General features: G+C 40.6%; 1 long non-coding RNA gene across 1 annotated transcript; it reads right to left on the bottom strand.

Moving 5' to 3' along the window:
• Positions 1–7,153: 7,153 nt before the first annotated feature.
• LOC109186053 lies at positions 7,154–14,367 on the bottom strand. Its single transcript, XR_002055075.1, has 3 exons — positions 13,879–14,367; positions 13,004–13,073; positions 7,154–7,264 (listed from the first exon to the last, which is right to left on the bottom strand). It is a non-coding gene; the product is annotated as an uncharacterized LOC109186053 (long non-coding RNA).
• Between the last annotated feature and the right edge of the window lie 445 nt (positions 14,368–14,812).

Raw genomic sequence — 14,812 nt, 5'->3', positions numbered from 1 at the left:
AGACTAAAAGACTTCACTTTACACCTCAACAAGCACCTTACAAGGCTCACTTTCCAAACCCACTTCAAGATCAAACCAAAAGATCATAAAGAGCCTACTTTTAAGAAACAACATCTAAGATGGAACCAAAAACACAAGATGGACTTAGATCTTACCCTCCTAGATGCCCAAATAAGTAAAAGGTTGAGTAATTAATTCTATTTCTTTTGAGGAACTGATTCCTAAAATCCTGATTTTTAATACTCAAGGACAAGTATTTGACTAGTCAACCTTTAAGTTGTGTTGTACCTTATGCTTTGAGGGGAGTTCCATTGTTCCTTACACTTTCTAAATCTTAGTAAGGGTATTCTTGTCTTTCCACCAAGAGTTAGTATTGTAACCTAACCTAGAAGATTTCTTCATTTCACTCCTTACAATTCTTAGAAAATTAACTCTACCTTCTCTCTAGAAAAGAAGTGTAGCTTATTCTCCAAGCCAAGCTGAGACCCTTGTCAAGATTCCAAGTTTTGCTTCCAAGATTCAACCTTTCACCTATTTGGGCATCTAGGAGGGTAAGATCTAAGTTTATCTAGTCTTTTTGGTTCCATCTTAGTTGTCTTTTTCTTAAAGGTATGATCTTTATGATCTTTTGGTTTGATCTTGAAGTGGGTTTGAGAAGTAAGCCTTGTGGGGAGCTTGTGGTGGTGTTAAGTGAAGTCTTTTGTTCTACAAGAGGTAACCCATGCTATACAAAACCTATTTTGCTTACCTATGTGTGATTTCTTGGATTCTACTTGTGCTTTGCTATGAAATGTGAGGATTTATGCATTTATCTTGTGATATTGCATATCTAGAGCTTGTGTTTAGGGTTCATTTGTGCCATTGCTTGGCATCTTCCATGGTTCAAGTCATTTTGTTGTATTGGGTGAGATTTGGCATGTTTTGGACTTGAATTTGTGTTTGGAGAAGAAAATCCCCGAAGGGATTTATTGTGGAACAGGAATGTTCCCGCGGGCGGAACGGCGGGCGGGGCACCACCCGCCGGCCTACCCGCGGGTACAGGCCTCGTGGGATGATGTTCCCGCGGGCGGAACCTCTAAGCGACCTTAAGAAGCTAAGTGTTAGGCTTAGGACTCTAGGTTGCGTGGTGAGCTGTGCGTTGTTTTCTGTTCTTTGTTTGTTGCTTCTCTTATCGTGTTGTTGTTGTAGAAGCCGCGATGCCTCCTCGTCCTCGTGCTCGCACCCAGAGACCCCGACCAACGAGCAGCTCGCTCAGAATCTTCATCAGTTGACCCAGACCATGCAGACGCTCAGTGAAGCTCTGTTGAACAACAATCACGCTGTGCCGCCTCCTCCTCCTGCTGGGCACCGTGACGTAGGACGTTTAGTGTCGGGTCATCGGCCGCCATCCTTCGCTGGTGAGGAAGACCCTGTAGTCCTTGAAGAGTGGCTACGGGTGTTTGATAAGATTTTCACCATGGTAGGCTGCCCTGAAGAAAGGAGAGTAGAACTGGCAACGTTCTACTTCTGCCAAGAAGCGGACTTGTGGTGGATCCACGAGCGCCCGGCTCTTCTTGAGGAACCAGAGTTTGGTTGGACAGCTCTTAAAGACCGGATGCGTGAAAGGTTCTATCCTGCACATGTGCGCGCGGCCATGTTTGATGAGTTCCTTCACCTGCAGCAAGGGTCTAAGTCTGTGGTTGAGTACCACAAGAAGTTCCTGGAGCTGGCACGCTTTGCAATGATGCTTGTGCCTACCGAGTTTGCCAAGGTTGAGCGTTTCGTTGCCGGTCTGAGCTATGAGGCACGAAAAGCGTTGACGGTGAGTAGGCCAAGTTCCCTTAAGGATGCGTATCTGAGTGCCGCAGACCTGTACCGCGTTCAGCAGCTTCAGAAGAGTTCGTTTGAGCTAGCCAGGAAGAGAGTTGAAAGCGGAGTTTCTTCTGCCTTCAAGAAGCCCCAACCGAGTCTTCCAGCCAGAGCTGTGTCATCTTCTTCTCAAGGACCTATCAGATTGGAGCATCGGGATCGAGCTAAATCGGCTGTTTGTCGAAGGTGTGGGAAGGTGCACGTAGGCCAAGGTTGTCAAGGCCAGGCGTTTAGGTGTTTCCGTTGTGGAGTTGCTGGTCACAAGATCGCAGAGTGCCCCCTGTTAATCGGTCAGAGAGCGTTGCCGCCACCCCCGGGAGGATGAAGTGGCAGGTAACCCCTTTATTCCAGCCTATCCTTTTTTTCCATGATCACCGTGTTCGTTGTTGTCTTGAGTGTTCCCTTGTGTTTCGTAGTTGTCTTTTATTTGGCAATCCTCGGCATGCTTTCCTTGTTAGTAACTCGTTGGATGCTTAGTATAGATTCTCTTCTTGCTAAGTGATTTCTTTAGTTGGTCTTTAAGCTTTGTTGTGGAGTTAGCAATCCATCCTTGTCATGTTTTGTGATTTGGCCCAATTCCACAATCCTTCTACTTGGTTGTTCTTACCACAATTCCTTGTGAGCTTCCTAAATTATCCAAGTATTCTTTACATTTGAAAATAGCAAAACTCTTGCCAAAATTCTTCCTTGTGCATTCTAAAAACCAAGCCTAAAGCTTAATTATAGCCTTTGAGTTTTGAACCCTAGCCTATTTTCTTCTCTACCCAACTTCTAAACCACTTGAGCTAATTGTCTTTCTTGGAACCTACCCAATTTTAATTCCATTTAATCCATAATTTCCCACTTTACCCAAAATACCCAAATTTAATCATCTTTTTCCCCAATTTCTCCCAAATCCGTAAAATCCCAAATTCTCTCTTCTTCTTCTTCATTTATCCTTCCTACCCGTGAGAACCCTTAAACCCCATCCCCAACCCGTAGCACCACTCCAACCCGTCGCCGACCTGCTGTTGCCGTGACGCCGAGAGCAGCGCGAGAGAGAGAGAGAGAGAGAGCTCGGGAGAGTGAGAGGTAGTGTGGGTGTGAAGAGGAAGTTGTGGGCTTTGCTTGTTGAGCTTTGGATCATCTCCTACCATGCCTAGAAGGTCAAGTTTGGCTAGGAAAGCGGAATGGGTGGATGCCCACTACCTTGTGCTTGAAGGTAAAGCTTTTGATCTGGAATCTTTTTTCAAGTTCCTTGTTGGATTTGCTTAGGTTTCAAGGTTTGTTGGATGGGTTTCTCGCCATAAGGGCCGAGACATACCTGAGTTTGGTGAAAGAGTTTCATTGTCACATGGTTGTGACGAAGGAAGGTGAAAGGCTTGAGAGCACCTCTAAGCTGAGAGGTGTAAAGGTTGTGCTTTCTGAGAAGAGGTTGGCTCAGTTGTTGAGTTTGTCTGCTACCGGAGTAGCTCGGTACAGTGGTCATTCTTGGATTAGTACGGATACCATGGGGTACCGTGACTGTTTGAGCTACTTGCTAGGCCGTACGAGTGGTTTCACTCAAGCCTCTAGGCCGGAAAAGAAGTGGTTGTCTGCGGAGCAAAAGATCTTGGTGATGTTGGTGTCGGATTGTTTGTTGCCTAATAACAACAAGAGCAGTTTGTTGGGTAAGTTGGAGTGCACCTTTGCTTTCTGTCTAAAGAACATGGTTAAGTTCAACCTGCCTGCTTTGATGATGCAACACATGGTGTTTTGCCGGGATCACAATCGGAAGAGCTTACCTTATGGGATGGTGCTGAGTTGGATCTTGGTGAGGAAAGGTGTTAGTGTGGATGGTTGTCTCCCGAAGGCCGTGGGAAAGATGGTGTTGGATGCCGCCAATCTCCGGAGTTGTAATCTGTTCCAGTTGGATAATGGTGAGTACATCACGCTTGAAGAGGTTACGAGGAAAGCACCTGATGAACGGGCGGAGTTAGCTGCTGAGTTTGGAATCCCTGCCGGGAAGTTGAGCCTCGCAGTCCAGAGTTTGGGCGGTGACGAAGAAGTTGAGGAGGAAGCAAACCTAGAGGAAGAAGTAGGAGCACCGGAAGCCGTCGAAGCTGAAGAAAGTGATTCGGATAGTGAGGAAAACTGGAGAAGGAGTGAAGCTCACACAAAGAGAGGGCATGATGTCTTGGCGCATGAGGAGCGCGTTGTCACCTTGCTTCGTCAGCAGAACAGTCTGATCGCCGAGGGTTTCGCGTTTTTGAAGGCGCAGTTTGTCGCAGTGCATCAGAGGTTGGACCAGTTTGAAGCCAGTTCTAGCCGCAGGGACGAAGACGAAGAAGAGTCTGAAGAGGCTGAGGAGTCGGAGAGTGAAGAGTTCTAGTTTGTGTTGTGGTAGTTCCGTTCGCCTTTTTCTTTGTTGTTTTCTCCTTAGCCGTTGTTAGCTTGGTGTTAGGTTGTTGTTTGCCTTGCGTGCTTGTTTGTTTTGCTTGTTGTTTTGTTGTTTAGTTAGCTTAGTAAGTTGGTGTTTGGAGCTAGTTGTTTGGTTCTTGCTTGTTGTCTAGAAGTTGGTGGTTGTGTTGAGGCTAGAGTTTTGATGCTCGATCTATCCGTTCGTTTAACTCTCGATCAATCCTTGAATTCGAAATGCCTTCTTCATTTCTTTGGAATCCTTGTTGAATCTTTTGGAGTTTTTGACCAAAAGAGTTATTCTTGAACTTCTTGTCACAACGTTGTTTCCTTCCACCGTTTGTTTCTAATTCGTCGTACCCAAGCTTCGGGGACGAAGCTTCTTTGAAGGGGGAGAGGATGTGACACCCCAAAAATCCACATTTCAACCCATGAATTAATTGAGTAATTAATTCTATTTCTTTTGAGGAATTGATTCCTAAAATCCTGATTTTTAATACTCAAGGACTAGTATTTGACTAGTCAACCTTTAAGTTGTGTTGTACCTTGTGCTTTGAGGAGAGTTCCCTTGTTCCTTACACTTTCTAAAGCTTAGTAAGGGTATTCTTGTTTTTCCACCAAGAGTTAGTATTGTAACCTAACCTAGAAGACTTCTTCATTTCATTCCTTACAATTCTAAGAAAATTAGCTCTACCTTCTCTCTAGAAAAGAAGTGTAGCTTATTCTCCAAGCCAAGTTGAGACCCTTGTCAAGATTCCAAGTTTTGCTTTCAAGATTCAACCTTCCACCTATTTGGGCATCTAGGAGGGTAAGATCTAAGTTTATCTAGTCTTTTTGGTTCCATCTTAGTTGTCTTTTTCTTAAAGGTAGGATCTTTATGATCTTTTGGTTTGATCTTGAAGTGGGTTTGAGAAGTAAGCCTTGTGGGGAGCTTGTGGTGGTGTTAAGTGAAATCTTTTGGTCTACAAGAGGTAACCCATGCTCTACAAAACCTATTTTGCTTACCTATATGTGATTTCTTGGATTCTACTTGTGCTTTGCTATGGAATGTGAGGGTTTATGCATTTATCTTGTGATATTGCATATCTAGAGCTTGTGTTTAGGGTTCATTTGTGTCATTGCTTGGCATCTTCCATGGTTCAAGTCATTTTGTTGTATTGGGTGAGATTTGGCATGTTTTGGACTTGAATTTGTGTTTGGAGAAGAAAATCCCCGAAGGAATTTATTGTGGAACAGGAATGTTCCCGCGGGCGGAACGGCAGGCGGGGCACCACCCGCCGGCCTACCCGCGGGTACAGGCCTCGTGGGATGATGTTCCCGCGGGCGGAACCACGAGTGGGGCACTACCCGTGGGTCCACCCGCGGGTACACGGTGGTGTTTGGTCCGGGATTTGTTCCCCGTGATTCGTTGTCTCGGTATTTGATCCTTTGACTTTCCGTTGTTCTTTTGTGGAACTATTTGAGCGTCTTCTTGATGTTTCGTAGGTTTAGAACTATATTGTAGGTATCCATGTAGGACTTTGGTGTCTTGAATCGTGCTAAGTGTTCAACATTGTGTTTCATTGGACCAAGAGGTGTCTTGTGAGTTCCTCGGAACTATCTTGAGTTTCTCGGTTGTTAAGCATGCTAGATTATTGTCTTAATGCTAGCGTGTGTGTTGTTCGTATCTTCCGTGTGGTTGATGTTAACTTGTGTTATACATCGTTGTTGTCGTTGGGTGGTGACCCATTCCTTGATTGACTATGGTTTCATACCTTCGCTGTAATCCGTTGCTTGACTCGTGTGAGTGGTGCGTGTGTGGCTTTACCTGGATTGCACGATTAGTGGTATGGGACGCTAGTAACCAAAGTATTGCAGCGGACCTCGTGGTAGCCGTGACGTGATTATGGAGATGTGTTCCTTCGAGAAAGGTTCACGTGATTGGGGGATAACATGTGTTATCCGGGCATGTGTTTCGCCATGTACGGTACCTTGTGTACTATGAATTGGTGGTCTTGTAGGCGGATTGTTGGTGGGGGACGACGGTCCCAGGAGGGAAAAGGTTGGACTAAGAAGTACAGGGGTCCTGGAGGTAATGGTTAGCATGAAGGTACAAGGTTGGGGGTAGCCATAAGGTTGGAACAGGACATAAGGAAGGCATATCAACTCGTGATGGGTGATGTCACGAGAGCTTGTGTAGCCGTTGTGGTGAGTTCTCTTTCTTGTGACGTGTGTAGTCACAAGGGCATGTGTTGCCATGAGTGAGTCTTATTCCTTTTGTGTTGTGGGTAATCTTTGTGTTTTGGGATGTGTTCCCGGTGTTATCTTTGAGAGTGATGAGTCTTGTGTTGTTTATTGATCTTGGCTTTTGACTTATATACTTATGTATTCCGTTTCGAAAATGGTTTTATGACTTATATCTACCTATAATACTTAACGGTATTGGTGGGTTACCAGCATTATCACTGACCGGGCGTCGTCCCAATGTTTATCTTTGTATCTTTCAGGTGATGTTTAGACGAGCGCGATGTCTAGAGCTTGGTAGCTTAGCACCTTTATCCTTGTTTTTGTGGTCTGTGCGCCAATATAGTTAAACTAATGTTTTGGGATAGATGTTTACACTTGCAGATTGTTCGCCTTAGCGTTTACCGAGTTCGGTAGACGTGACATAACACCCCATGAATTGGATTTTCTTTTATCCAGTTTCTATTTTATCTTCCGCTGTGCTAATTTATTGTTTAATCTGCATGTGTTAGGGCTTTCTTTTGGGCCTTATTTAGGGGGTGTTACACTAGTCCATGAATATTTAAAATTGGAATTTTAAGAATTAATTCCTCAAATGAAATATGATTAATTACTCAATTAATCCATGAATTGAATGTGGATATAAGGGTCTGGGGTGTTATGCCACATCTGAGCTGGAGAACTCAGATGCACATGCTATATTAACTAATTATCCTCAAACACGTCATTACATCATCAAGGCACGCAGGCCGAAAAAAAAAGACTAACTATCTAAGCCGAGGTCCTCTAGTGCGCTCCGGTGGCTAATCATCTGTGCCTGAAAACCAAATATATCTGTTCAGCGAATAATGCTGGTAACCCACTCCAACGCATTAAAATACAATATATATATATATATATATATATATATATATATATATATATATATATATAGGGAAAATGACACTTTTTCCCCTGTGTTATATGCTTATAGCACTTTTTCCCCCTGAGTTATTCATGCATTCACATTTGCCCCCTCAATTATTATAGAAGTGGCAATTTTTTCCCCTGATAATATTAAATGGACATTTCTACCCTTAAAACAAATATTTTATTTATTTCTCTTCTTCACCAAATTATTGCTTATACGTAGGGATAACCACGGTTCGGTTCGAACTGAACCAAACACTATAGCAATCAAATTAAAAAATTTCGGTTATGATTCATAACATAACCCAATATTTGGGTTTCCGTTTATTAAAATCGTAAACTGGAAAAAATTGGATCCTAAACCGTGAACCGGAGGTTCAAATCAGAACTACTAGCAATAGCTTAAATTAGAATTATAATATTTGCAAATAATGTATGTTTTTTTCCGCATTTATATTGACTCTCACATATAAGTATATATAATCGCGATTTGAGTTTTATTTTGAACCGTCGGTTCACGATTTTGGATCCAATTTGAAAGGTTGGATCAAACTTTCTTTTAAAATTTTATTTTTTATTTTTAAAATATTCTAAATTTAACACTTAATGTATTTTATTTTTTCAAATCGTGGTTATAATTTGTTGGAGAAGAAAAATAAATGAAATATTTATTTTAAGGGTAAATATGTCCATTTAATATATCAGGGAGAAAAACTGCCACTTAAATAATTTAAGGGAGAAAGATATATACTTAGGAGACTCTAGCTTTAAAACCAGGAATAGACTCGACAGATGGGGATAAGCACATTCTAACAGTTATAATCAAACATATAAAGATATCATTAAGAATCTTAAGGTCACAAGTTAATTTCACCTCATTCATGTCATCTTTCAATCAATCATCTTTATCATATAAGCACACTTTGGTGGCACCACAGGACAAATCGAATGCCCATACATGAGGGTTAGCGCATATAGCGCTAACACAGCCCCGCAGCACCCTGCCTCATACTGCAGCATGAAGGGGTTGACCGTAGCCTATCGATGAACCGTAGCTCATTAGATCGTAGACGAGCTCAGCAGCGGACCACAGCCTTACACACCGTTGACGAGCTCAATTAGTGGACCGTGGCCCTCTTTGTGGACTGCGGCCCTACACACCGTTGACGAGCTCAATCAGTGGACCGCAGCCCCTGTAAGACCGCTGACGAGCTCAGCGGCGGACTACAGCCCTACACACCGTTGACGAGCTCAAACGGTGGATCATGGCTCTCTTTGTGGACTGTAGCCCTACACACCGTTGACGAGCTCAATCGGTGGACTGTAGCCCATGTAAAACCAATTTGACCGTAGCCAATATTGGGGAGTCATACACATATAACACGTAGCAAGCACATGCGATTCATATTAACACATCGGGAGAGGGGAGAAAACATATAATGAAACCTATGCGTGGTCATCCACATACTAGGAATGGTCCTAGGTGGTTCATACATCCTTCACCTAGGTTGCGGGGTACCAATTCAACTAGCATACAATACACAAGACTCTTTTATCCTACGAACGATACCCAAAACATCAAACTAGACTTAGACACGATAAACGGAGTCCGTTGGGACACCACGAGGGCCAGGGAAACATCAAACGGGGAAGCCAACAACCCAAAGTGGGGAAAAATCCAGCTGGTGGCCGGCAGGTGTAGGACCACCCACCGGCTGCCCGCTGGCAAAAAGTCTCCGGGCAGCGGGTGCCCGGCGGGCAGTCGTCTGCCCGCTGCCGGCGACGCCAATTTGGGCAACGGGTAGGTGGCGGGCCCCCTACCCCCACCTACCCCCCACTCCCCACTGACTCTTTTTCAATATATTAATCCCGGAATCTTTCGTGGAACCCGAAACCATGTTTAATCACTTTTAAACGTAAACGGCGATACCACGTAGTCAATAATGGATCAGAACCAAGAATTATATTAAACATATCCTAACGTGACTTCTAATCTAAACATAAATAACACCCGAACATGCGAAATCCCACCCAAATATACCAAGAACATCACGATACGAAATTCCCAGTTCAATCTAGGGCTCTAATCATATTCATATCATCAAAATCATTGTTTATCTTTAAAATCAAGAACATCAAGATTTATCAAGAACATCACATAAATATCAAGATCCTCTTATAATCATCAAGATTATCAAGATCAACACATAAGATCGTCTCATCAATCATCAAGATCATATCATCATCATCATAAAAGATTTATCTAGACACAAGCATAGAGAAGAAGCTAAGAAGTAGATTATAGCGAAGAAAATAGGTTTTGTTGAGACATGGGTTACCTCTTAGCCTTAATTAAATTCCTTGGCTATTAAGGGTCTTTCTCTAAGATCTCCTCTTCTTGATTTCTCCTATGTTGGTGATAAGAGAATTCTTGGAAATTCTTGTGCGGTGATATCTATTGTGGTGTGTATTTTAAGTGCTTCTTATGTCCCTATTTATATATCTAAGAGTCCTAATTAGGGTCTGAAGGGTATGAATTTGCTAATTATATTTATTATTAGATTAAGGGATTGGTTTTGGGGATAAGAGTCCATGGTCTATGGTGGACCCTTACTAGTTAATTAATGGAATTTAATTCTCTTTTCAGGGTAAGTAATTAAATAATTTGTTCGGGTTAGAAGCCGTAACACGGGGTGTTACACCTGTGTCTAAGCTTCGGAGACGAAGCTTCTTGTAAGAGGGGAGGGTGTAACACCCAGTGTTACAGCCTCCAAATTCGGACTAAATATGGAATTAATTTCGTTAATATATACTCCCTCCGTCCCGAATTAGATGTCTCATTTACTTTTTGCACGCTTTTTAATGAATTAAAGTAAATGTTATGCACTTTCGAATTATGCCCCTCACTTTTTCATTTTTGAAAATAAAAACAATAAAGAAAGCAAAAGCTAGAAGGGTAATTTGAAAAAAGTAGAATGATGGTGATGTTCAATTTTGGAAAGTGGACAACATTTTGGGACAAACTAAAAAGGAAAGTAAGACACATAAAATGGGATAGAGAGAGTAATTAAAAAGGATTTAATTGTGCTAGAATTCTCCTTAATTAATTAGTGTGGTCCGCAATGGATCATGGACCCTTATCTTAATCAAGTCTTTAATCCTGTTAGGAATAGGGAAAGTGGGCCTCTACTATTCAGATTCTAGTTAGGACTCCTGTATCTATATATAGGGGATTAGAAAGCATTTAGAAACCTTGCAACGATTAATCCTACCATGCGAGACATTCCCCGAGGAAACTTAGCAAAAGAATTCCCCACCACCAAGCCTAGGGAGATCAATTGAAGGAGAATCTTAGAGAAGAACCTTAGTAGCCAAGGAAATTGGTTAAGGCTAAGAGGTAACTAGACCTGGCAATTATCGACACGACCCGTTAACACGATACGAAACTGGACACAAAAATAACAGGTTAGTGTTTAGCCTTAACGGGGTGTTACACCCTCCCCCCTTACAAGAAGCTTCGTCCTCGAAGCTTAGACTTAACGGGTTGGAGGACATGGTTGCGTCGTGCACGTATTTCTTTAGTTGCGACACGTGGAACACGTTGTGTACTCGGTCCAGTTTGGCCGGCAATGCGAGGCGGTAAGCCAGGTTCCCGACTCTTTCTAAGATTTCGTAGGGGCCAATAAATCTGGGCTTAGTTTTCCTTTCTTGTAACACCCCCAACTTAAAAACCAAAATAAAAGACTTTTCTTACTAAACGACTAAATACAAATGCGGAAGCAAAAATCAAAATCTAAACCATTGGGGTGCTATGCCACGCTTGGGCAGCCAACTAAGCCCAAACGCACAGGCTAAAAAGGTTTCTATCTACAAATCCATAATACAACATTCCACTTTCCAAATCACAAATTAACTACAACAACAATTCAAGTTCTAAGACTAAACCAGTTATACCAAACTCAAATCCAAGACTACGAGCTCTACGCCGCACTCTCAAACTAGCAACAACTTCAAATCTTGCAAACATTAAGGTTTGGAAAACACAAATAAAAGAATTAGCATAAAATGCTAAGTAAGCTCTACTCCGCCCTGTAAAATACTTACATTTATACTTTTCAAATTGGACATACTTTGTAAATGAGTTTTAAAATTATTTCAATCATATAGTTTGACTCAATAACAAAGGTAAGTAGTAAATCATTTTCCAAGATAACTCTTAGGCACCAAGGCCATAACACACTCCACTCAAAATAGCATTAGGTTTCATATTAGTAATAGGGTCGCCAAAATAGTAACATTTACTCTTTCCAAAACAATACAACTACCATATAAATCATTCGTTCATTTCCCAAAATAATAAGTATGGAGGATTTAGAAATATCACTTTTCAATATGAGTATCATTTCGAAGCATAGCTTTCCACATAATCATTTTGGAAGTATAGATAGGTATACAAGTATATATGGAAGAATTCACAATAGCAAAATAATAATCTCTTCAAGTCATCATATCAAGATATAGATTTCTCTCAAGTCATTCTCAGAACATATATGTCAATAATAATAGATAGGGAGGAATTCAAATCATATTTCTCAAATCACTTTTCCAAGTATCACATATCCATATACTCTCATATATATATATATATATATATATATATATATATATATAAGGTGAAAGGGACGAAGGGTATTAGATCAACTAAGCCCTAGTGACACGGTAATCCACTCTATCGGCCACTCCACAAGTTTGTCCCTTTCGTGGGATAAAGGACTAAAACCTTAAGTGTGCACACCCTCTAATGGCTTCCCCCACCCAAAAGAGTAGTAACTAGTCCAAGTAGCCCAGGATGTTTTCTACCAGGCTACTCCACATATAATAGGTACCCAGGATGTTTTCTACTAGATACAATCTCATCAAAATAGGGCCAGAACCCACATAGGACCGAAGTCCACCATTCCACAACCATCCATCATATCCACATATCCTCCAAAAATAGATACATCTTTATATATCCTCCAAAAACAAGAATAGTTATCAAAATAGATACAGTATCCTCCAAAAGTAATAATTGTTTTCCAAGAAGGTTTTCATGAATATTATCATTTGCCGGTAGGCTATCCAAATTATAGTTTTCAAATAATACAACGCATTATAACCCATCAATATCCATACTTTCCATAATAGTTTTTATCCTCCAAAAAGAATATAATAGTATGCAAAATAATATATTTTCTCTAATTTACACATTTCCTCCAAAAACAATGTCCTTCAAAAGTAAATATAATGTCATATCCTCCAATATAAACATAGTTTCACTCATTTCAATATACTTAGGTTTTCAACCACAATTTCTCAAAGTACAAATATATATGTGTATCACAAAATTATAAGTTTTCTAATACTCAAATCAATCCCAATTATAATGGGGTTTCAACACAAAACATTTAGGCACACCATAGATTATACACCTTTCAAAAATATAGTTTCAACCCATATAAATCACAAGTCAACACCAAAATAACCATATTTTGCTATTTATCACATTTTGAAACTAGAACACATTCTAAAAATAATTTAAATACACAAATCATATACGTAAAACATTTAGTAGGGCAAAGTAATTTAAACAGACATAGAAACTTACCTCAAGCTAAGCTCTCAAAGCCAGCACCCAATCTAGGCTCAACTTATAAGTTAGTCACTTCAACAAGAACCTGTGGGTCAACAATCTAATATAATCACTAATCACTAAAAATAATAATATTATTATTATTATTAGTAACCATCACTAATCAACATCCTCATCACCATCGAATAATTCCTTTACCATTTACTGCCATCATCAACAATAATCATTTAACTCACTGCCATCATCAACAATAATCATTTAACCATGATTAATGATCATTAATTCATAAGCATCCTCATCATCCTTAAACACCATGATTATCACTAACCATCTTGCTAATCACCATTAATCCAACATCATCATGCTCATCATTATTCAATAATTATCATCATTAATCATTAATTATATCATTAGCATCGTCATCACCAATTATTGCATCATCACCATTTAATCATACCCATTAATGATTAATACCAAATAATTAATAATTTCTACCTCATTAATCCACCATAAATCTTTAATCTTCATCTCATCACTTCACAATCTCTAAAGATTAAGCAATTCAAATTTCCAGATTTACCACCAGATCTCATCTTCAATATTAGCCATCCATAATCATCTTTAATCAGTTTTAACCCATCATACGTAAATCATAACATCCCCATCATCAATGATTTAATCTTCATTAATATATTGTCAGTACCCATAATCACTCAACTAATCATTACTACCATCCTTAATCATCATTAACAATATTATGATTATTTAAACAACATCAACCATTATCAATAATCTCTACCATCCTTAATCTTAACCAACCAACCATTACACTAATCACCATCTTTAACCCTAATCATTAACAACAACTAAACATTACTAACAGAACATACCTCACCTCAGCTTCGTCCACAACTTTGCCGGAAAAGGGAAGCTTCGACACCACCCCTCCTAACCACACCACACTACCGGCAACCACAGCTCAAGTCACAAACACCGCGAACCTCCACCGCCCATAGCCGCTGCTCACCGAAGGAGGTCCAGCCGCCGCAACTGCTTTTGGTCCAACCACCGCGGGAGGAAACTTCGTCGCTAGAAGCTTGCCGGTCACGATCTAGTCGTCGCCGTCGACTAGAGATGAAAGGAGAAAGGTGTCGTCGTTGCTCTGCTTGCCGGTAAGAAATAGAGGAACCACTAGACTACTCTGTTCTGCTGCTTCGTCGCGAAGAGAAAGGGAGACGGAGGACAGAGGAGGAGAAGGAGGTTCAAAGTACATGTCTTAGCTCACAACAAGGAAGATGGCTGTTGACGAAGAGAAATAAAAACAAAAATGGCGATGGGGAGTGAGTTGGTGTTGGCGGCTGATCTCTATCAGCAAAGAGGTTGAGATAACCTTGAATTAAAATGTTAGGGTTTTTGGTCTCAAAATTCATATCATATAATTTGGACTAAGGTTTGGATTATACAATTGGACTAGGATTATTTTGGGCTTAAACAAAACTATTTGGACTCAACATTTAGACTTGTAAAATGATATGACAGGCTCGACTCAGATAGATTTTGAATAGCAAAATTGTGGGCTATAAAATAAATTATTTAAGTTTAGGCACAAAAACAATTTGTTTTGAAAGTATTAGAGCTAAAATATTTAGGATTAAAAGATAGATTTTATTTTCAAGAATATTTTATTAAAATAAAGTGTTTTAAAATATCGGGGTGTCACAATTCTTCCCAAACCTCATTACCTCTCGCGTGGGTGAGATCTTCAACCACAGCTTCTCTCCTACTTGGAATTCGGTCGGCTTTCTCCCTAAGTCGGCGTAGGAC

This window comes from Ipomoea nil, unplaced genomic scaffold, assembly GCF_001879475.1.
Source record: "Ipomoea nil cultivar Tokyo-kokei standard unplaced genomic scaffold, Asagao_1.1 scaffold1397, whole genome shotgun sequence".
In the NCBI taxonomy this organism is placed as follows: domain Eukaryota; kingdom Viridiplantae; phylum Streptophyta; class Magnoliopsida; order Solanales; family Convolvulaceae; genus Ipomoea; species Ipomoea nil.
Note: the sequence above shows the minus strand (reverse complement) of the source record. Positions and strands in the feature narration are given on the sequence as shown.